Source organism: Hoplias malabaricus, chromosome 18 (assembly GCF_029633855.1).
Source record: "Hoplias malabaricus isolate fHopMal1 chromosome 18, fHopMal1.hap1, whole genome shotgun sequence".
Lineage (NCBI taxonomy): Eukaryota > Metazoa > Chordata > Actinopteri > Characiformes > Erythrinidae > Hoplias > Hoplias malabaricus.
The window spans coordinates 27,570,019-27,592,355 of NC_089817.1; positions in this window are offsets into that span (position 1 = coordinate 27,570,019).

Consider the following 22,337-nt stretch of genomic DNA (forward strand, 5'->3'; position numbering starts at 1 on the left):
TGCTTGTGGTTTTGAAGCACAATTTTTTTCTGTCTGACTGATCAGGTTTTTTTTTTTAAGGTCTAATTTAGCCTGCTTCAGCTGAAATGTTTGTGTGTATTATTTAGGTACAAAAGTGGCACCACTGGATTCCCGAGCACTCTGTTAACCCATAATGATGTCCTTTTACAAATAGGCTAATTCTGGCTGTTTATTTTATTAGGGCTCTGGCCGCTTCAAACAAAAGCGAGCCCCATTAGTCAGCTGTGTTTAAGGTAAATGAGGTAATGTTGACATTAGAGCCGGTGTAACAATGAGGCTGGTGTTGTAATGCGCAACTCTGTGGGTGCTTCATGCACGTGAGTGTGCCTTTGACTTGTGGAGGTCATTGACTCTGTGTGTGTGTGTGTGTGTGTGTGTGTGTGTGTGTGTGTGTGTGTGTGTGTGTGAGGTGGGGGTACACAGCAGAATGGAGGGTGATTCCAAGTGACACTGTCATTATGGAGACTCAGTAGCTGAGGATCCACAAGGCACCGCCGAAGGGGAGGGCAGCCGTCCCCCCCGGCTCCAGCGGATATGACACCTCCAGTAGCACCTCTGGACACTGCAGATCCTCAGGGACAGCACATCCTTTTTTTCTATTCTTTCATAGTCCTACAATTCTCATGTTCGTCCCACGTCTCTGGCATTCCACAGATTTCTCGGTACCTCTCAGAGGGTGCGGATGGGTGCTGAAGCACTGTGGCTTTTTGGTTCACTTACTTTCTGTCAAGGCATGGTTTACACTGAGCGCAGGGGAGAGAACATCTTGATAAGGAATAGCCAAAGCTGTCTCACATTACCTTTGAATTCATTTTCTGTTCTGGTGTCGTTCACAAACAAATGTGACAGATGACCTACATGTTCAGATTTATCCTTTTTTAATGAGGGCCAATTAAAGCCAAAGCATTTGATTGAAACCAGAAATTCATATCAATTTAATGTTATCTAAATTCCTATTTTTCACACAAGGTGGGGTCATATTCGTGGATTTATTGTGTTTTAATGAGGTTCAATTATAGTCAGCACTCCAGTCTTTTTTTTCTTGCAGATATCTACATTTTTCATCATTTGTATTCTGGATTATAAAAACTACATTGCCGGAGAGTTAAATCTGTTTTTCATTTATTTTACGGTTAGTAACGGTCCTTCAGGTTTGTTGTAAAATACCTGATCTGGTGTAGAAACCTGAGAAAGTGTGATGTTGAGGTTTTTTTGTGCCTTATATGAAGCACTGACTCTCTCTTTTACGGTGAAGGCTTCTATGGTGAAGGTTCGGTCTCGGCACCGAGCTCCGTTTTCTGCTTTCGTCTCACACAGGGGGGGCTTAAGTGGTGGTCCTTATCCTTCAGTTCTTCTCTATAAGTGCTTTTTTTGTTGTTTTTCTTTTCTCTGTTTGTTCTCATGGCTAATGCACTATTTTTATATATATATTAGCATATCTCCTCCTCATAAAAAATTAAACAGAAAAAAAGAAAATTCCAAATAATAATGTTAATAATAATAATGTAATTTTTATTGTTAATAATAATAATTCTTGTTTAATTATATTCATGCAGCCATTTAATTTATTCCTTTGTGAGAATATGAAATGTCTTTTAGAAATAATTGTAAATCAAAAACAAACAAAAAAAAAAACTCTCTAATTCCTTTTGAATTTTTATTATATTTACTTTTTTTTTTGCCAAAAACAATATAAACAAAATGAAAATAATTAACAGAATGGTTACATTTCAAGTCCTGCATTTAATGTTTTAAATGCTTTTTGAAATAACTTAAATGTCAGAATTTTTTAAATAATTTCAGGGGCCCAGATTAATGTTGAAAATATGTAAAAATGAATTTTTAAAATCTATTTGGAATTAAGGAGTAAATCTGCACACAAAATTAAAACAAAATGATAAATATAAAATAAATCAGTTAAATGGCCACATTTTAATTTCTTGTTCATCTTTTCTTCTTTTTAGTTTTTAAATACAGTTTATTTCAGTGGAGTCTAATTTTTTTTATTCATTGTAATCAATTATATGCATAAAAATAAAGACATGTAGTTGTAAAATAGTTCTTAAGTAATTATTAAAAAATGACAAACAGCCATGGGTTATTTGGTTAATACTTCACTTAGAAAATGAAAAAAAAAAAAATCTCAGCTGTTAGTTGGGATTCTGTAGGCGATGAGGTTTGAAATCCGTGTCTTTTATTCAGGAGTGTATACGGATGCAGCACATCGTAGTCACGCTCCTTAAAGGCCATAGCTCTGCTCATTTTCTGCGTCCCACGGACAATGACATTGTCTTCTCACTTCAGTGCTCCCTTTCCTTCCTTTTGCCTTTGAATTTGCTCACTTTCAGCCAGGGTATTTGTGTGTGTGTGTGTGTGTGTGTGTGTGTGTGTGTGTGTGTGTGTGTGTGTGTGTGTGTGTGTGTGTGTGTGTGTGTGTGTGTGTGTGTGTGTGTGTGTGTGTGTCTTTCAGCTCCTAACCCCTTTCCCAGACCTCCATGGCAACGTGTCAGATGGAGTGCGGGGACCCTCTCCATCCAAACATGCTTTAAATGGCTTTAAATGTTTGGGATAAGAGCAACAAAAGAACACTGATCACCGTCCTGAGACGTGTTTAAGCGCACACCTTTTCTGTTTCGGTGGCACACGAGATACGAGTGTGTTTTATTCAGTCCTAAAAGATAATGCTTTTAAAAATATATAGATACCTCAACATTTTAAATTTGACAAAAACTCATTTTTAAATTGTAATAACCATTAATTTAATCAGCGGAAAAGATGATGATAAATAGTAATAATATAAAATGTGGGAAAATGAAAAATGTGTTTATTTTAAGTCACAACATTTTAAATTATACATTTAAAAGATGTTTTTTGTTATACCTTAATTTTTAAGATAAATTCAATGTAACTTTGTAACATTGTAAATAAGAACAATTCTTTTTTTTTTTTTAAAGTTTTTTATGGGATATGTGTTATACTGCATTATATGAAAAATTACAGCAATAAAATACAGAAACAACGATATTATGTTTTTTAAAACGTAGGTAGAGTTAGAAAATATTTAATTTAAGTTAAATATATTAAATAACAACTTTAAATTGTAGTTCCTGAAGTTTATAAATATTTGAATGGAAACATTTACACTTCATGCAGTGTGTTATTTATGTGTTTATTCTAATTGTTTTAATTAGTTTTTTAAACACTTCAAAACAAACAGTTGCTTCACAGATAAATAACTTTGTGTTTAAGACTTTTTCATGTGGGTTGGTGATTATAAATAAATCAAGAATTAAAATAAATAGCAATTTAAAGTTAATAATGATACGTTTTATAATTATTGTTAAATTAGTGTATAATTCTAGTTAAAAATACATTTTTAAAGAAATGAAAATAAAACTGTTGTATGTAACTTACATTAAGTTATTTTTACAGTTTTTGCCAATTTTGATAAACATTTTAAATGGTTGGTAATATTCTTATTGCTTTTACACTTATTTTACTTGGAGATATAATGATAACATTCGTAAACAAAAAGAAGGCAGATGCTCCCAAAATAGATGAAATATGACAGCGGAAGTAAAAATGGATAGTGACTGTAGTAAATGCTAAATGCATTAAAATGTGATAGAATAATGACTAAAATGTAATTAAATTGGGAGTAAGAATAAGGAGCAAGCCATTTGGCCCCCTGCACTGATCTGACCAGAGGAGCGAGAGAGAGGGAGAGGGAGAGAAAGAGAAAGAGAGAGACAGAGAGAGAGAGAGAGAGAGAGAGAGAGAGAGAGAGGAAAAAAAATGCTTGCTAAGCTATCTGTTTCACACATGCACCGACAGAAGGTTCGATATTCATTCGATCGATGAATGAAAAGGCACAATGGCAAAATCGGACGGGGCTCCTTTTCAGATCCTCGTCTCCGATGTCCCCCCTCAGTCTGGAGTCTCGCGGCAGGCGGAGAGCAAGGGTTACATCAAGGCTGCTCCGTAGACCATGCAAACAAGTCTAGACCAATGACCTGCTGAATGGCTCCCTTTGAAGAGCAGGCAAGTTCGGTCAGGATGAAGAGAAATCGAGGCGGACCCTCTTTTGAATGGGGGGAGCAGCCCCGGCCGCCGGGAGGTAAGGAGGGCAGGGGAGAGGAGGCATCTGCTTCCATGGTTACGGGGCCGGGCATGGAGACCTCGCTATTGAAGAGCTTCTGTTCTCATGCTCCTACCAAGGCAATGTCATGCATTTTAAAGCGGACGCGCCTCCGTCCGGGACGGCTCTCCACATCAGCACCGCCACGGCCAAATAAAAACGATAGCACATGGCAGTTTCAGAGGGGGGGGAAAAAAAGGAGGGGGGAGCTCCGTCACATGATCTCACCGAAACCCAAATTCTCATTTTAGAGGAAGATATCATCATCTTTTCTTCAGTGGAGGGAGATTTGTCTGTTTGGTGGCTTTTGGTGGGTGTGATTTAGGGGGAGGTTGGTTGTTTGTCTCCTCTTTTATCCTGCGAAGATGAATTGCATTCAGAAGGACCAGGGGTCGTCGTTTTGTGTTGAAAAGTCAAATTGTTTTGTGCGAGATTATTTTTTACTTTAGATTTGAAGATTTGAAAGTTTGTATTCTCACTGAAATGATGCTTCACTTTTTTCCTTTGAAACGTTAAGGGCTACATCATGTTTGAATTCCACTCTAGCTCTTCTTCAAGCGATTGTTTACGTCTTGCTTCACTAAAAACAAAGCCTAACCAGAGTACTAAGTGTTTGGTTTTTGTTGCTTGTGCAGTGTTTTTTTTTCCTTGGGGGGGGACTGTGGTTTGACTATGGGGGTAGTGCTGGAACGTTGAATTTGGTCATGCAGCTGACGCTTGCCCTCCCAGAGTGAAAATAGAGCGGACAGATGGCTGTCTTCTAGGAAGGGCTCAGAGCAGCGGATTTGCTCCCGGATCGTGGGAAAGTCTTGGGCTGAGTTCACCTGCTCACGGAGCTGCCGTAGGATTAATACTGAGCCCAAATGAACCACTGTGTAGTACACAAAGCAAAGCAGAGCAGGACAGAGCAGAGCTCAGGACGTTTACTTGCCTTTAGTCCGTGTGGCCGGAATTGTGGACTGTGGCTGAACCTGAATCTTGATAGAAACAAGCTTTAAAAAAGTTGTATTTTCTTTGGAAAATACAAATTTGTTTGAGTTCAAAGATTCACTTTTTGTGTTGCCATCGTTTGTTGTTGTTTTCAAAAGGAGTTGGTCATTTTGTTGTGAACCAAACAGTGGGCTAATTTCAATTATTTAAATCAGCGTTCCTTTTTATCTTTAAAATAACAAATAACAATAAACTTCTCTTATGGCTGTCAGCGGTATTTACGTGAAGAACGTAACACGTTATTAGATGATATTGGTCTTAATGTATGAAAAGACTGCATTTAAAAACCAACAGTTAAAAATGGCAGGAAGCTGCACTGATTGCCACAAAGGGATAACATTAATTATTCAAAATAATTACGTTATAACGTATATATAAGATTTTAACGTAAAAAAAAATACTTAAAAAAAGCATAATCAGTTTAATGTTTTCATTTTCAGATTTGAACACAGTCTTTTTGATATTCTTCATTTCTTTTTATTTAAATTTTTTTATTTTTTAAACAACAAGAAAACAAACATTTAGAAATCCTCAGTGTAATCAATTAATGGCCTGTTTTACCATGTTTTTTTCCTCTGTGTTGTAAGGTAAGGTCATATTTAAACTCATTACAATGTAAAGAGAAATAAGGATTAATATTTCATCTCCAAAACACCGTAAATATTTCAAAGGATCATGACTAAACCCTGCAACGCAAAAGTGATCACCGCACCTCCTTGAAAGTCCCCAGCGGCGGTGTCATTATGTGTTTGTTGTGATCGCAAATAATGGGGCTGAAAAAGGCGCCTCAGGAATGTGCCGTGTGTTGTGTGACTCTGGTGTCCTTCAGTGAAGAGATGGTAAAACAGAAGCCTCGCCTCCACAGACTGGAGAGAGGTGCACTGAGTGCAGTCCTTAGACGCTCCTCTCCCGTTTTCTTTTGTGCAAGGAAGATCCTGGCATGGGATCAGGAATTTGTGCCAAAAGGGATTTAAGGTGAGGACAGAGCGGACTTTGTTAGCGGAACCATGAGAGGAAACTTGTCTTTGTGTGCTCAGTCCAAGTCCCTCATGTTTCATAAAACCAGCTGAAAGCGAGCGCCATGGCGAGGGCGTCTGTCTGATAGCAGTTTAAGAGCGCCACTGGTCAGAGTCAAGAGCTCTCCAATGGGGCTGCAAGATCAAACACAAACATTAGGCTGCCCATACAATGCTGTTTAATGATATAGTCCTTGACTTGGCGTGTGAATTTGACGTATTTCAGGAATGTTTAAGAAGCCTCCATGGAGTTGGGCTTGGACCATAGCCATCACACGCTCATGCGCCTGTTTAACCCACAGCTTTTTGGAGGTTTTGTTTGTGAGATCTCAGAAAAACACAGTGATATTCACCATTCTATTCTAAAGTACACACAGCGCTAGACAAACTAATCTTGTGTTCTTTACCAAGAAACAGAACTGACTAACCCAAAATTCCAGCAGAGTTAGTCAGGCTGTTTTTGTGGTCAAACTTTTGGGAACGGGTCGGTTAGCTGTGTGGAGAGAGGTTGAGCTCTGCGTGGCCGTTGGGATCGCTTTCAGTCACTAGAGATCAAGCTCTCGTTAGGAGCAGGATAAGGACAAAGCACTAATTGGGTTACTGGGCCTCATTAGCCCTCGCCGTGCCCGTTCCTATATAAATATACGCAGAGACTTTGCGTGTCATGGCTTTGCTGACCTGTTCGCATCATGCGCTTTTTTTAACATGGTAATTTGCCATCGGTCTCAAAGCCCATGATCATTCATCATCGAGGGCACCACTGCAGTAATTACACTAGCGCTTTGTTTACCTTCCATAGGGCGAGGAGCCGTTCCCCTCACGACGGCCATTTAAATTCCCACGCCGGTATAGAATGGAGCGTCTTTAGGGTAATTATTTAGGGTGCACATATTTGTTATGCATTACTGTTAAAAAAAAATCAGCCACATAAAAAAGCTGAGTACTCTACAGTTTATGAAAATTCACCACAGATTTGCACAAAAACAAAAAAGATACTAAAGCACCTGTGTTTTATGTTTCCACTGATGGATAAGTGCTTTAAGTAACCAGCCTAAGTGGCTAATTATAGCAGTAGGCTAACATTAGGCCGCACACTGGAAAAAAGAACATTTAATGGAAGAGTGGAATATTTTAGTAAAGTACAGTGTATTAAAATGAATGTCACGGTAAAGTAGCAGTTCGGTAATGAGACGATAAAGCTTTAGGACATTATCCAGAAATAAAGAAAATGCTACACAGAATTATTTAAAATCTTTTTATGATGCGAAGTTACGATATAAATTTTGTCAAATATTTAAATGACCAAAGAAAAGGGAAAAATTTGGAGTAATCAAAAAATGTTGTAAAATTTTGTAGTTTTTTAAGTATTTCTTCTTTAATTTACAGATTTAGCTGTTTTGGAATTTCGTGTATACAATCGTATTTGTAATTTAGCAACAATTTAAAATAACAACTTAAAAAAATCGTATTATTGCATTAGTGAATTTATGAAAAGAAATAGTTGCTAGATTAATATTTATTTTAAAAAATAAACTTTAGTCAAAGCCCTTTTGTAAAAGTGTAGAGACGTTTAAATCAATGCAGGACTGAAACTCGAGGTTTAGCAGGAGACAAGAGACAAATTGTAACATGTAAGGACAAATTCCCTGTCGTACAGCCCTCTGCTCCTGTGCCAAACGTAAGCTGTAAAACATCACTGCTGCCTAAAAAGGGGAAAGCTGCAACTCAGTAAATGCAAATGCAGATACACTGTGGAAAGTTTTTGACAGGTCGTTCAGTTCCAGGATCCAGAAGGCAGAGAGCGTGCTGTTCGTAACCCTTCTTCGAGAACTGCGAAGAACTGTCACTCGACGTTACATACTTTCAGCCGTGTTTTGTTTCGCACCGTGCATTAAGAATAAGTGAATATACAAACCCCGGGGAACAAATGCAGAGGATCAGTTGCAATGGTGTGTAACCCCTTTAAGATCATTGTTCCAAACAAAATGGCCCCCCAGGGTATGTGACACTTGTCTCAATGGCCTCTTATGTGGGATTTAACGGGTTAACGCCAGACAAAAGAAGCTCAAAACATGTAACACAGTAGGGGGGCCCAGTGGTAACACCAGGCAGCCATAATCTCAACCCAGTCAGTTCCTGTTTGCTTTGCTTACAATCATGAGTATTACACAGGGCTTCGGTGAGCCAACCACATGTTGAAGCACAAACACATTTCACCACACCTACGATATCCTGGGCACGTTTATGGTTTTGATTATACTCTAATACAGGCTTGAGAGATAATGAAAGACAAATGTTATGACTGCGGTCTCGCGAATGTGACTTTTAAACTGCAAGATTGCGACGAAGGTTTCTGTTCTGTCGCCTGCCTCGACTGTCCTCTTCAGCAAACAAACAAACAGAAAACCTCCGTCGGTGTCGATGCTTTTTTTTCTGTTGTCATGTGGTGTTTATGACGAGAGGAAGCGTTCTTTGAGAAATAACCCGTTTGTGGGATGAAGCCATGCGTCATCTGCCTAAAGTTTGGGATCTAAGAACATTTGGGCTGCTCCTTGCTCAGTTTCTCCTGTAAATGACTCATAGATTGTGTCTTTTAAATCCAGTGGCACTATAATTACCAAACTACAATAAGGGCTTAATTTGCCTTTACATGTTGCTGATGAGCGCATTCCTCAGTCTACACTCTTAAAAACGAAGATGCCAAAAGGGTTCTTTGGAGTCTTGCTCCATGTGAACCATGTGATTCTTTAAATAACCCTGTAATGGACGGTTCTTTAATGAACTATGTGTCTTTTTGAAGTTTAAAGATGTTTCACATAAGGTTATGCTTTTATCCCAATTAAAGCTTTTAGCACACGTCAAAGCCAGGGACCGTTTAGGAACTTCTCTGTTTAAGAGTTCAGATTATAGGTTGAGGTAAGGACCACTGAAAACTCACTGCGCCTGGAAAAAAAAAACTGTTCAAATAGTAATTTTGTAGATGTGTCAGCTTTGTTGTGAATAAAAATAACTAAATATGAGCAGTGTTTTAAGTGATAGCCCTTAGGTTTGGGGGATTTGGGGATTTAGAGCCTTCTCTGGTGAATGTGTTTAATTTCACTGGATATGTGGAAGATTACTTTTTAAATGTGTATTTGGTGTGGTCTTCTTACAGAGCAGGTGAATCTGAGCTGAGTAGTCAGCATGAATGGATTATTCACAAATATATATATATATTTTATCTCACGTTCATGTAAATAAATTGCCACATGGAGCTAATAATTTAGATTTTTTATCATGATTTTTAGAGAGCAGTTACATTCAACTAACAAAATTAAAACTTGTAAAAGGTAGTTTTGAGGCTTCCATTGATCCAGTGCTTTGATATTTAATAAATAAATAGTGGTGTTCATTGTATCGTGTAGGTCAGTACCAGGTAGTGTCGCAGTCACACAGCTCCTGGGACCTGGAGGTTGTGGGTTCGAGTCCCGCTCCGGGTGACTGTCTGTGAGGAGTGTGGTGTGTTCTCCCTGTGTCTGCGTGGGTTTCCTCTGGGTGACTGTCTGTGAGGAGTGTGGTGTGTTCTCCCTGTGTCTGCGTGGGTTTCCTCCGGGTGACTGTCTGTGAGGAGTGTGTTGTGTTCTCCCTGTGTCTGCGTGGGTTTCCTCTGGGTGACTGTCTGTGAGGAGTGTGGTGTGTTCTCCCTGTGTCTGCGTGGGTTTCCTCCGGGTGATTGTCTGTGAGGAGTGTGGTGTGTTCTCCCTGTGTCTGCGTGGGTTTCCTCCGGGTGACTGTCTGTGAGGGGTGTGGTGTGTTCTCTCTGTGTCTGCGTGGGTTTCCTCCGGGTGACTGTCTGTGAGGAGAGTGGTGTGTTCTCCCTGTGTCTGCGTGGGTTTCCTCCGGGTGACTGTCTGTGAGGAGAGTGGTGTGTTCTCCCTGTGTCTGCGTGGGTTTCCTCCGGGTGACTGTCTGTGAGGAATGTGGTGTGTTCTCCCTGTGTCTGCGTGGGTTTCCTCCGGGTGACTGTCTGTGAGGGGTGTGGTGTGTTCTCCCTGTGTCTGCGTGGGTTTCCTCCGGGTGACTGTCTGTGAGGGGTGTGGTGTGTTCTCCCTGTGTCTGCGTGGGTTTCCTCCGGGTGACTGTCTGTGAGGGGTGTGGTGTGTTCTCCCTGTGTCTGCGTGGGTTTCCTCCAGGTGACTGTCTGTGAGGAGAGTGGTGTGTTCTCCCTGTGTCTGCGTGGGTTTCCTCCGGGTGACTGTCTGTGAGAGGTGTGGTGTGTTCTCCCTGTGTCTGCATGGGTTTCCTCCGGGTGACTTTCTGTGAGGAGAGTGGTGTGTTCTCCCTGTGTCTGCGTGGGTTTCCTCCGGGTGACTGTCTGTGAGGGGTGTGGTGTGTTCTCCCTGTGTCTGCGTTGGTTTCCTCCGGGTGACTGTCTGTGAGGAGTGTGGTGTGTTCTCCCTGTGTCGGCGTTGGTTTCCTCCGGGTGACTGTCTGTGAGGAGTGTGGTGTGTTCTCCCTGTGTCGGCGTTGGTTTCCTCCGAGTGACTGTCTGTGAGGGGTGTGGTGTGTTCTCCCTGTGTCTGCATGGGTTTCCTCCGGGTGACTGTCTGTGAGGAGTGTGGTGTGTTCTCTCTGTGTCTGGGTGGGTTTCCTCTGGGTGACTGTCTGTGAGGAGAGTGGTGTGTTCTCCCTGTGTCTGCGTGGGTTTCCTCCGGGTGACTGTCTGTGAGGAGTGTGGTGTGTTGTCTCTGTGTCTGCGTGGGTTTCCTCCGGATGACTGTCTGTGAGGAGTGTGGTGTGTTCTCCCTGTGTCTGCGTGGGTTTCCTCCAGTTGACTGTCTGTGAGGAGCGTGGTGTGTTATCCCTGTGTCTGCGTGGGTTTCCTCCAGTTGACTGTCTGTGAGGAGTGTGGTGTGTTCTCTCTGTGTCTGCATGGGTTTCCTCCCACGATTCAAAAAACACGTTGGTAGGTGGATTGGCGACTCAAAAGTGTCCGTAGGTGTAAGTGTGTAAGGGGGCGACCCTCCAGAGAAACCCTGTACATCCATAAGGTTAAATAACGTTAAAATCACAAAAAAGTAATAATTTACTGTGTAATATCCATATATTTATAGTCAAATTACATCTTTAACCTTTAACCTAAAAAAGAAAACATTATTGATCAGGTGCAGCCAGTTAACATGGGTCCACTCAGACATTTAGATATTTATGGTCGTATAGGTTGTGCCTACAAAACCTCACCAAGGTTAATATTTGAAATAGTATCATGTTAACAGGCTAACGTGCAGGTAATATAACTCTACTGTACTACACTGTAAAATAGGTACATTACATTCAGTTACAGGTTAGCAAAAAGACACAGCAATATCCTAAAATATCTTACCTGTTCAGCAAGAAAAATAGTCGACTCAGCCTCACTTTTGAATCCTTTCAGGTCACAGAGCTTCCCCACATTTCAAAAATCAATCTAATATTAATCCTGGACTGTGTTGCATGCTCTTTTGGCCCTAATTCTGTGTTTCTTTGGTTTGACAAAAGCTGATTGAGCAGATGAAGACTGAATTTGCCCTTTTTGGTATCTCCAGTCGTTTTCGTGTTTAAGCACCATTAGAAAATGCCACTGCCGGTGCCGGATCCTTTCAGAGAGTGTGGTGTATGTGGTGTATGTAAGACATGTGACGTAGCCAGAAAAGCACCTGCCAAAACCAACCAGACCACTCTGTTTATAGAATTAATATTTTAGACTTTTGCAGGGGTGCTTTCTTATTAAAAAGTTTGAAACGTGTACCGAAAACAGCAACAGTTCCAGAGGCCTCAGCCTTCCTCTGTCTCCCTCCAGGTGCAAAACTTGTGTCATTTCTTCAGTACACGAATGCAGATCATGGTCCTTTTTTAGCTCAAACTGCAGCATTTCATCCTCACGTTTCTCCACTCTGTCTGCTTCTCTTCCACCTCCTTTGTGCGCTTATAAAACCCTGCTTCATGCACAAAATGGTTCCCTTCTCTATTTACATTTTCCTTGACTTAGGAGGCAATCGTTTCTTGTTGTTGGTGTTTTTGTTTTCCGTCTACACATGTGAAGCGATTTAGGTTCTGCAATTTCCTGCATAGCGCAGAGAAGAATTATAATTATGCCTCTGTATAATTCCTGCAGAGAGCCTGGGCGTATTTTGCTGAATCTGCGACATTTCAGGCGCTGGGAAAATGCCACGGTTTTCATACTTAATTCTTTTTCGTCGTCGCAGTAGAGTTATGGGGCTTAGGAATGGGGAGCTTAAAGTAGGGTACTTAAAAATTAGGGACGGGGTCCAGTTTAGAAACAACATAGACATAGATGTAGAATACTAGGTACAAAAGTCTGTGATCTGTGTTTGTCCTGGTTCCATAGGTTTAAATAAACCCCCTGTAAACAACGCTTAGTTCTCCATATTTAGCCCCACCTGAAAGCAAAAGTTCATTCGACCTCAACCGTGAGGTTAAAAAGATTGAAGATTAAACTTGTTATCTTGTCAAAAGGTGTAATACGCAAAAGCTTATTTCAAGGTGTTATTTAGAAGCTTAAATATTAATATCTGTGCTGCTTCATGGGTTTTGCTTATTGAATGCCTCTATATAATTACAGCTGATTGCTTCACAAGAGCCTAATTACAGGCTTAAATGTATAACATTATTTCTTCCGAAGGCTTAATACTAATTTAGGTAATTTTTGACTTTCTTTTCCTATTGTCTGTCTATTGCTGTGACAAGAAGAGGTTGTGCTGGCGGATTATCTAAGGAAACACACTCAGAAAACACATGATTACAGAATGCTATAATGAATGTTGTTCTTGCTTGCCAACTGAAAATAGATTCATCTTAGTGCTGCACAAAATGAAAGTGTGTTTTTCCACTTCCACTTCACTGTGGAAATTGTCGAGCGACATCGTTTTTAATTGTTACTTTTTTTTTTAAGCATAATAACAGCCTCTGGAAGGAGGATTGTTTGAATTTTATTGGCGAAACGTTCTTAAAAGTATCTGTTAAAACGTGGCAGCTAAGTATACCTTTAGAAACTAGGGGACTGTGAAGGGTAACATGAGTACATCCCCCTCCCAGGGTGCAGGCATTGCGGTTTAAAAAAAATACAGTTTTAAAACATGAATCAAATCCAAGGGTTTCAGTAAACAGCTTTCATTCTTTGCGTCTAGATCTTCGGAAATAAATCTGCTGTGATACTTCCTCCACACGTCTTAGTGGTTGTTGAGTTTTCAGTTTTCCAAGTGGTGATCGGTGCACTTCAGTGATGTTGAGGTGTGGGTCCTGGGGGTGGCCAGGTGTCATTGTTCTGAGTGCCCCACCCATGTCTGTTCTCAGTAAGGGCTTCATGACAGTTCCTTATCTCTTCGGAACCATGCTGTGGATATGTTTGTATATGGATTTTTTTCTCCTGTCTCTCAGAAATGAAGCTGTGATGTTTATCTGATTGCGTGGTTGTTAAGAGTCCGTTCTAATCATTTTGTGAAAAGCCGTTTTTATCTTATTTTCCTTTGTCCTGCGTCTAGTTTATTTTATTTCTGATCAGAAATATCACTGACTAATTAAAATGAAATGGAATGGAGTAAATAAATGGCTCGTCTTCAAGTTTTCGACTATGGTTTGTACTGAAAGCTTGGCCCTGAGAGGTCGGTACCACCCACATGATCACGTTTGTTCTATGAAGGGTCTTTGGAAGTTTCCCTGTGACATTGCAGGTCAGCAGTGATGCATATGGTTATTACTTAAAGGATACTTAAGCAGCTTTTTGATTCATCAGTTGCTCAGTAAACACGTAACCTCATCCTCGGTTCCTTCAGTATTGGATATCATGATGCTTTTTGCACTTGCGCTTGCACACTTTCCCGGTCATTCTGAAATGAAGCACCGGTAATTAAAGCCCAGCGTCATTTGAATTCATTTTAATTGTCTAGGTCAATTAAAACGATGCTCTCTCAGGCTGCGTTTAATGCCGTTTTTATCGACCCTCAGACAGTGCTTTATGAAGTCACATAGAGGATACATTTATGTTTTCCAGAGCTGAACGTTTGGAATTCATAATGCATTGATTATTAGTGTTGTGAAGTTAAAGGACCACGCTCTGCCGGTCGCTCATGCTTAGCAGTGTTTGGCCAGGTAATCAATGCACGCTGTTCAGAAACTGATTAAGCCTCATGTTTTAATTGAATGCCCTTTTATATTCCTGACCCCTGCAAAAGAAGAAAAAAATAGACTCAAAATCATTTCTTGTTTTTATTGAATATGGTTCAGAAGAGACCTTAGCTGAGCCTCTCAAAGAGATGCCTTCCTTTCTCAAAGTCAGTGTTAATTAAATTAGCACTGCATGCTCATGCTGTGACATTGTTATAAGGGACCTCTCTTTTAATAGACTGATTTCTCACCACTAATGGAGCCTTAACTACTCCTGATCGTCTCCAGACGGGGAATGTGGGTTAAACTCACGGTGGAGGGAAAGCGGGATTTGGTTCAACCTTTCTCTTGTCTTTTTTTTTCTACTGTAGTTTGGCTTTCGATTGGGTAAAGCTATTCCCACAGTGTCAAAACTGCCTAGCAACACATTAGGAGGTTAAGATATCTCTGTTTGAAAATGGCACCAACGTGAACTGCACCACAGCTGTTTCTTCTATCAACACTGAATTAGATCTCAATACCTACCATAGTTTTAAGCGCGTGTTTAACAGAGATATTGGGTCGAATAAATGGCCGCGCTGCCATTGGCCACGTGTTTGCAGTCGGTGTCATGCACCAGCTCTCTCCTTCCCTTTTTCCCTTGTCAACAGCCCAGTCTCTGTGCTTGGCCCCGCCCACACCAGGAAGCTGCAGCCAATGGCGAGCGCTGGAAAAAGTGCCTGTTTAGTCTGGGCCTGCACTGCCGAATTGATTGGCAGGTGGGTCAAAGAAAGTCATTTTCTTGGCTCGTTGCCTGGCAAACCTCTGCAAACATTTAAGAAAAAAGGTAAAAGCCGTGGCCCTTCTCCTCTGGTGCCTTTTCCAAAAGTGCCTCGCCCTAGACCTGCTGTCTCTGTGGGGGTTTAACCCTGAAAATTGGGACACTTGGCAGCTTGTTACCACATTACATATGGACATACTGCATATTGTTGCTGTTAAACCATCAAAGAATTAGACGTAGATTTTCCTGTAATTTTTTTTTTCCACCATTGTAAAACATCTGCTTTTTAAATTATGTGAACAATTCAATTCTGTGCTTTGAAACGGGCCATTGATTAGTGCTCTTACCTTTGTTCGTCCTCAGTGTGCTCAGGAAAATTCAGGGACAGCCTTGATAACAATAAATTATTGTGTTACTCACTTCTATTTTTTTCCCCCCATCTATAAAATACATGGATGTGTGGCTTGATAGTTTTCTGCTTTCACAAAGCTGCCAAACACCTGAAGTGTATTTATTCAAAAATATAATAATTACTTATGAATGGTTCGTTTGACAGAGATTGCCTCCTGGCATTTTTGAGCCACACAGCTACTCGTCCTTCCTTGACATCCTTTTTATTTTTCTCCCTCTGTTTGTTTGTCTTTTACCTATGAGCCAGGGCCGAGGTTCCCAGATGTGCCGTTTGACCGAGCTCACAGCTGGAATAACCATATCTGCACTACACTCCCTGCTTTAACCTGTGTGCCGTTTCCCACCTTGCCGGAGGCAACATTAAATTAGCGTGATGAAGCCCCGTTGCACATCTTATTTGGCTTTGAGACAAAAATAACAGCTTCTCCCTCGTGTGTGCTCTGGAATGAGAGGCGGATATAATGTTCCCCGGGAGCCTATATGACCAGTCGTGGCACCCCCCCACCCTCCGTTTCTTGGTCGAAGATTAACAAGGCATGTATAAATAATGTTTGACATTTCATTTTCACTGCGAATGACACAGCTCAGACATGTGGGAAGGTCAGTGATACGCAGTTTTCTGCAGGATTGCCGTATTGGGGATATGACTGAAGCCGTCTAGACAGGCTCTAGTACATGGTGAATTTTTAATTTTTTTCCCCCCTTGTTCAGTGTTATGACTACAGCCAAAAACAAATGAAAACTTTACAACACATCACGTTTGCCCTCGGGTTTTGATATGGCCGCTAAACAATTGCGGTTAAGTAGATTCAGCATCGATTGGCTGTATTTTGGTGCCCGTGGCTCCCCTGCAGTGTGTGCGGAAAGTGGTTCGTCCCACTGTTGGGACTGCATTACGACTGTTTCGCATTACAGGGACGTCTGTCTGATACCGTATTCCCCCCTGTCTGGTTTGCGATGGTTTATCCTGTCCCAAGGGAAAACCTTTTTTCTTTCCCCTTTTTTTTTCTTGCTGGTCTCTGTTGAACTTTGACCCACGCCTCCTGCTTCCCTGGATATGAAATTGCATTTCTTTTTTTTTCTTTTTTGAAATGTTGAGGTTGGAGTAGTGTATATAAACAGAGTGATGCATGTAAAGCCTTTGCTTTAAAAGACTAAGATGAGGTAAATGTTACTACAGTGTACAAATAAACATTGAAAACCCAAATTCCAAATAATCACAGCCATAATTCAGTTTTCTTCATACCTGTACAACTAAAGACAGAAATACTGAAATAACCTCTGGTCTGGTTGTTTATTTCCTTTTCTTTGGTACTCAGCAGAGCTACATGGCTGCAGCCTGAATGTACGGTTTATAAAAGAGCATTAGATATTGTGACATCACAAATGTAATCGGTTGCTGTTTATGAACTAGATATTTTTCTGCACTTGTTTTTTAATTTCTTACTGAAACTATCCAAGTTTCACTGGAAAACTGACCATTCTGAGGGGAGGACAGAAAGAAGGGATTAGCATCCAAATGACTCTCACCTCACACCACCTCTGCATCTGTGTTTTTTAATCATCACTGCGGAGGTGAGGAAAAACTGGACGTGCTGCACTTTCCTGATTTAAGGCTACATTTTGTGGGGGAAATGTGTGTAGATGAGGGTTTTTGGTGCATAAATTAGATTCCGCTCTCTGCTGAATGGTGGACCGTGTGTGAGTCATGAGGCCTGTCTTATGGCTGAGTTATCGGAGTTATCAGTATGAACCTCTTGACTTCTGGAGGCTGCGGTGCGGCCAATCGGAGCAAGTTGAGGAGAACTCTTTATCCGCTGTGTGATTTATCAGAGCGGTTGAGGTTTTCCTCACGTCTGCACCTTCAGATCACATGTCTTCAGCTACAGAACTACACTGAAAGATTTACACACAAACATTTCCAAGTCGTTCCAGTTTGCAGGGCGGGCCGAGTTTCACTTTTAAGTTTCAGCTTATTCTTTTCTCGTCAGCAGCTGATGAAAAGGTCTAATGATCTTGGTTATATACTGTACTCGGCTTCTTCAACACACACCAGCCCACTGCGTAGTGCCTTTATTACAGACGCGTTTGACCCCTGTTTGTCTGCGAATGTGTGTAGTGTGTAAATAGAGCACATTTTCACATAAACAAGTTCCGAGCGGAGCTATTTAGCCTCGGCCTGAATTCTTTCCCATGATCCCGCGTGCTCCTCCACGGGCGGCGGGAGCGGGACGGAGGGAAGCGTCCACTCAGATACTATCTGTCGATCAAGGCACAAAGGCAGACGGGTCCAGAGTAATTGAATCCTCGTATCGAGTGTCGTGGGCCGGATTCCACAGGGCCCAGGGCTGGCATGCGTCTCTCCGCTGAATGCCTGTCTGAAAGCCTTGCTGCTGTTACTGTACCGATCGCCCGGCGGGTGGGAGAGAGGAGAGATGGCCATGAAATAGTCCATATGCTTACTGCTGAACGTGTCTGACAAAGCGGCAAAGACCTCTCCGATGCTCTTCTGTCAGTTGAAAAAAAGGAGCCTGAAAAGGCTGGACATATCAGCACACAATCACAAACACTCGAGCCAGTGATTGGACATAGTGGTTACTAGCAGGGCAGGGCAGTGAGTTCAGAAGTGGGGTGATTTAAGGTAAGCGTTTTTTCTTTTTTCTTTTTTTTTCTTTTTTTTTTTGGTTGAATGGAAACTAGATCCCAGTGTGACAGGAAAAAAGCCACCTTTCAAAATAAGCTTTACAGTGCAAGTCCTCCAGAAGGGCTCCTCCTAATTCATTTCAGATGCGATTTATTCCTCTCTCTGACACAACCGTTGGCTCCTTTTCATCAAGATTTTTCAGATGAGGAAATAGCCACTTCTTTTCCTTCAGTGTACTGCAGCTAAGTGTGTAACCCCTTGTGGAAACGTGTTAGTATTTAATATAAATATAATAACCATGGCCGTATATGAAACACATATTGCAGTAACAACTATTTTTGTAACCAGGATGTGAGCTGTGAATATCTCAAACTAAGGAGCTGAATGCTTGTGTATTATTTCTTGGCTCCTTCGGTTCTGACCACTACCAGTCCACATCCACATCCAGTTTGACCTGCAGGAAATCCCTTTGTCGTGTGGCCAAAGTGAACCCGAGCATTGCTGGCAGACGGTGGAACTGTGCTGTGTTGTTTCACAGGTAGTGGTCAGATGTTAAGTGTGGGCTATCAAGTGTACACAGTGTCTGGGGATTAGCCAATGACGGTAAGGGTTTCTGTAATGATCATGAATCTATGCAACAGTGCGGAATTTTAAGTACCTTGTTGAACACTTCATTGTTTTTCAGTTTGTTAAGAACACAAGGCGAAATGTGGTTTATGTATGTGTTGTCTGCTTAATGTGACAGGGAATCAATGTCATTACTTGAATTAACTGCAAAAAAGTCATTAAGGTACTTTTTTATAATGGCTGTAAATTGGCATTTGGCTAATAGACTGATAATTAGTCAATACCACAATTAGATTTCAGTGCATCAACCACATTGTAAGCAAATTATTTAAGGAACACAATAAGCTGCCTGGCGAGAACCCGGGATTGTCTTTTGGAATTTTTAATTTCAAACCACAGTTCATCAGTTCACCATGAAAACAAGCTGCGCTGTGCAAAAGTCAGAGGCTTGACTTCGTTTATTTCATTTCCAGCCAGAACACCCATTTAGTTTAAGTTCATTCATTTTTCAGCAACATGAAAAAGCTGAAAGCATGTATTTAACAGTAAATTACACAGACGCCTAAACTAAGCCTGACTAATTATAATCTCATAATTCCACTCTTTGCCTTTATTACAGCTCTCGTTCTTTTTCGGGCGACCTGCCTTCAGTGCTTCAAAGAAATCCGCAGAGATATTTTCCACCCCTCCAACGTTCAGTCTCAGAATTCAAAATTTGGTTGCATTTTCTTGCTTTTTTTGTCCTGGGGACTATTCCTCAAAGCCGGATTTCTCATTTAGCCTGCTAATACAAGCCCAGAACTGAGCCTGTCCAATAGGAACACAGCTGAGGGGAATGCCTATTGGAGAATCCTGAACTTTGGGCTTAAGTTAGCTGGTTAACTGAGAAATCCAGCTTTCTGAAATGCCCCCTCTCGGATTCAGGGACAGTCATTGAATTGTTCCAAGTGGCTTTTGGTTTATTTGCAGATTTCCATTGTTGTCATTTCTTTCTTTTCTGTACTGGCATCCTAACAGTGGCTGGAAGTTGAATAAATAAAGACTGGTCTCTGACTTTTGCACAGACCTGTATGCCACATTTGCTAAACAAGCTTTGGACAGAATAGCAGAAATCAACTAGCATGGTTTCATTGTCTTTAATGATTAATTAATGCAAACTACAATGTCTTCCAATATCGTGATATATTTGGAGAATACTGTGGTGTTAGGTTTTACCAGCACTGCCCAAAGCCTCCAGAACTCTCTTGACTGTTCGTCTCCCTGTAGAAGGACTGGAAGCGTTTTTGGTGAGTGTGTGAAATATGTCGCTACTGCAGCATTCTGCTAAGGTAGCGATTCTGCAGTGAGTCACTCCTTACACATTCACAGGCAGTGGTTAAGATTCAGTGCAGACCGCCACAGTCTGAGCGTTTTCTCACCTGCCGTCTACAGCCAAAGCATGAGACAAAGACTGTGTCTCAAATCAACCTCTTCCATTGTGTGTTGGCCACTTTAAGTGCACGCATTTTGTTGACTGAGGTATAAAATTGGATGTAGTATACATTTAATACCGGGATGATATGTTATACAAGAACTGATGAAAACAGAAAAAAGAACCGTACTACCATGAGCTGCCATTCAAGCAGAGGAGGTTCCATCTAATGTCAATCAAATGAAGCCATATTTCAGTAACTGAGCTTACATTGCAGGTCACAATGAATGCTTAGAGTTTTATAAAGAGGTGACCTCCTGTTATGTTAGAAATCACGGTAGAATCCGAGTTTAATTTGAGCAGTTTTGGCCCCATCATCAGGGGATCAAGTGCTCCATCCCTCAGAAGCTGGTGTTCCAGGAGTTCATAATTTTCCTCACTCTCTTTGGGCGGGTAGGATGGACTTCCCTCTACTTTGTCATTCAGCAAAATGCCAGGCAACATGGGCATCTCTTTGGGAACCATAAGAGTTCCCATACCCAGGCACACAGGGTTCTCCTCCAAGTGTGTTGAAGCAATACATTAACTGCAGTATGAAAAGATGCAGTGACTGGCTTCACAAGTGGCCACCCAGGCCACAGTCAGAGGATATGGGTCAGTCACAGTCTACTTCAGCTTGAAATTACAAAACGTAAATAAGCCCATCTTTATCCATGTTATAGCTAACTTTAAGTAGCTTGTCTCCAACTGTGCAGTGATACATTATTCCAGCAGTGAGTACAACTATGAATATTGAAGTGCATATTAAATAAAGTAAGTTAAATCAGTAAAGACTTTATAACCTAATGTCCGAGCTGATACAGAGGGTCGTCTGAGCGCCTGAGTTGAGTGTCTTGGTGTGTTGGAGCTTGGAGAGAGAGGTTGGCATTTTGAACAATATGGAAAGGTGCTGGCGCATTACTGTTGAAACCAAAGCACTGGCCGTGAATAAGAGATTGACTTTGGCCAGAATAGAGCATTCCTATTCTTCCACACGTAAGCCAGCGCTACTCTCCATGTGTTGGTGACGGGCAGTGTGCCAGGTGGAGGTTGCCATGACTCCCAACACCACCCCTTTTCTCGTTCCCCCCCTGCTTTCTCCCCCTGGAAGGTGCCGAATATTTCGGGGTAGGCAGGGCTAAGGATTTTGATTTAGACAAAAGATATCTTCACACTGTCAGCTGAATGCTTCATCGGAATGCTTTGCTTTTTCTGGTCTCGAAACGGAGAAACCGCGTGACCTTATGGCTAAGGGTTTGCTTTGGTGCCAGGACAGAGAGAGAGGGAGAGAGAGAGAGAGGGGTGTGTGGGGGGGGTAAACTTGAAGAGCAGTGCCAATTTTTTTTTCTTCCCTGTCTTTTCGATTGCTGAGAAAATGGCGGATCGTACAGAGCAGACTTTTACCTGAATTCGCCAAGATTTTTGCATCCAGCCTGGTTTTGGCACGGCATCGGGCTTTTGGTCGGTTATGTCCAGTCTCGCGCTTCTTATTCGGATGGGACAAAAACGCCTTAGAGAAGAGGAATGGGGTTTTTTTTCTTTCTCCATTTAATTCGAACAAAAACGAGAACAGAAAACTTAAGTGTTTTGGTGAGCTGGCAACTACTTTGGCATTGTTAATTAAAAAAAACTAAACAAAACAAAAAAAAAACCCTGGAAACCCTGGCTCCAGTCGGCTGGAAGTCATGTGAATTTGTACGTGCTGGTGGGAGCGAGAGAATAGGAGCTGTTTTGTGGCACAGCCATTTGGCAGGCTTACTGCCCTGGCAGCTTCTTTGCTCTTTTAAAAAATCACTGTGGTCTCATCTAAGCTTACCCTGTCCTTTCACCAGTCACCAGGCAGCCAAGCATGGGTAAGCACCGGCAAGTCCCTAGTAGGCTGCTATTGCTTAACATTGCATTTCATATTTAACTGAGAAAACGGGGTGTTGTTATTGCTTAATCATAGATGTGTTTAATATCTGAATTGTTGGCGTTGCTTCATGTAAATGGATGTAAATGAACTTGCACGGTTCGAGGCTGTGATCAATATTTGTCTGTATATTGTCTATATTATGAATATATATAGAGATATATTATAACTAGCACGAGTGTTTAATATTTATTCTAAACTGTTTAGGAGATGGTGACTGATACCTTCTTTATTTGTGTTTTCAGTGGGTGGAGCAGCATCCCTTAATACATTCCAGGAGTTCTGA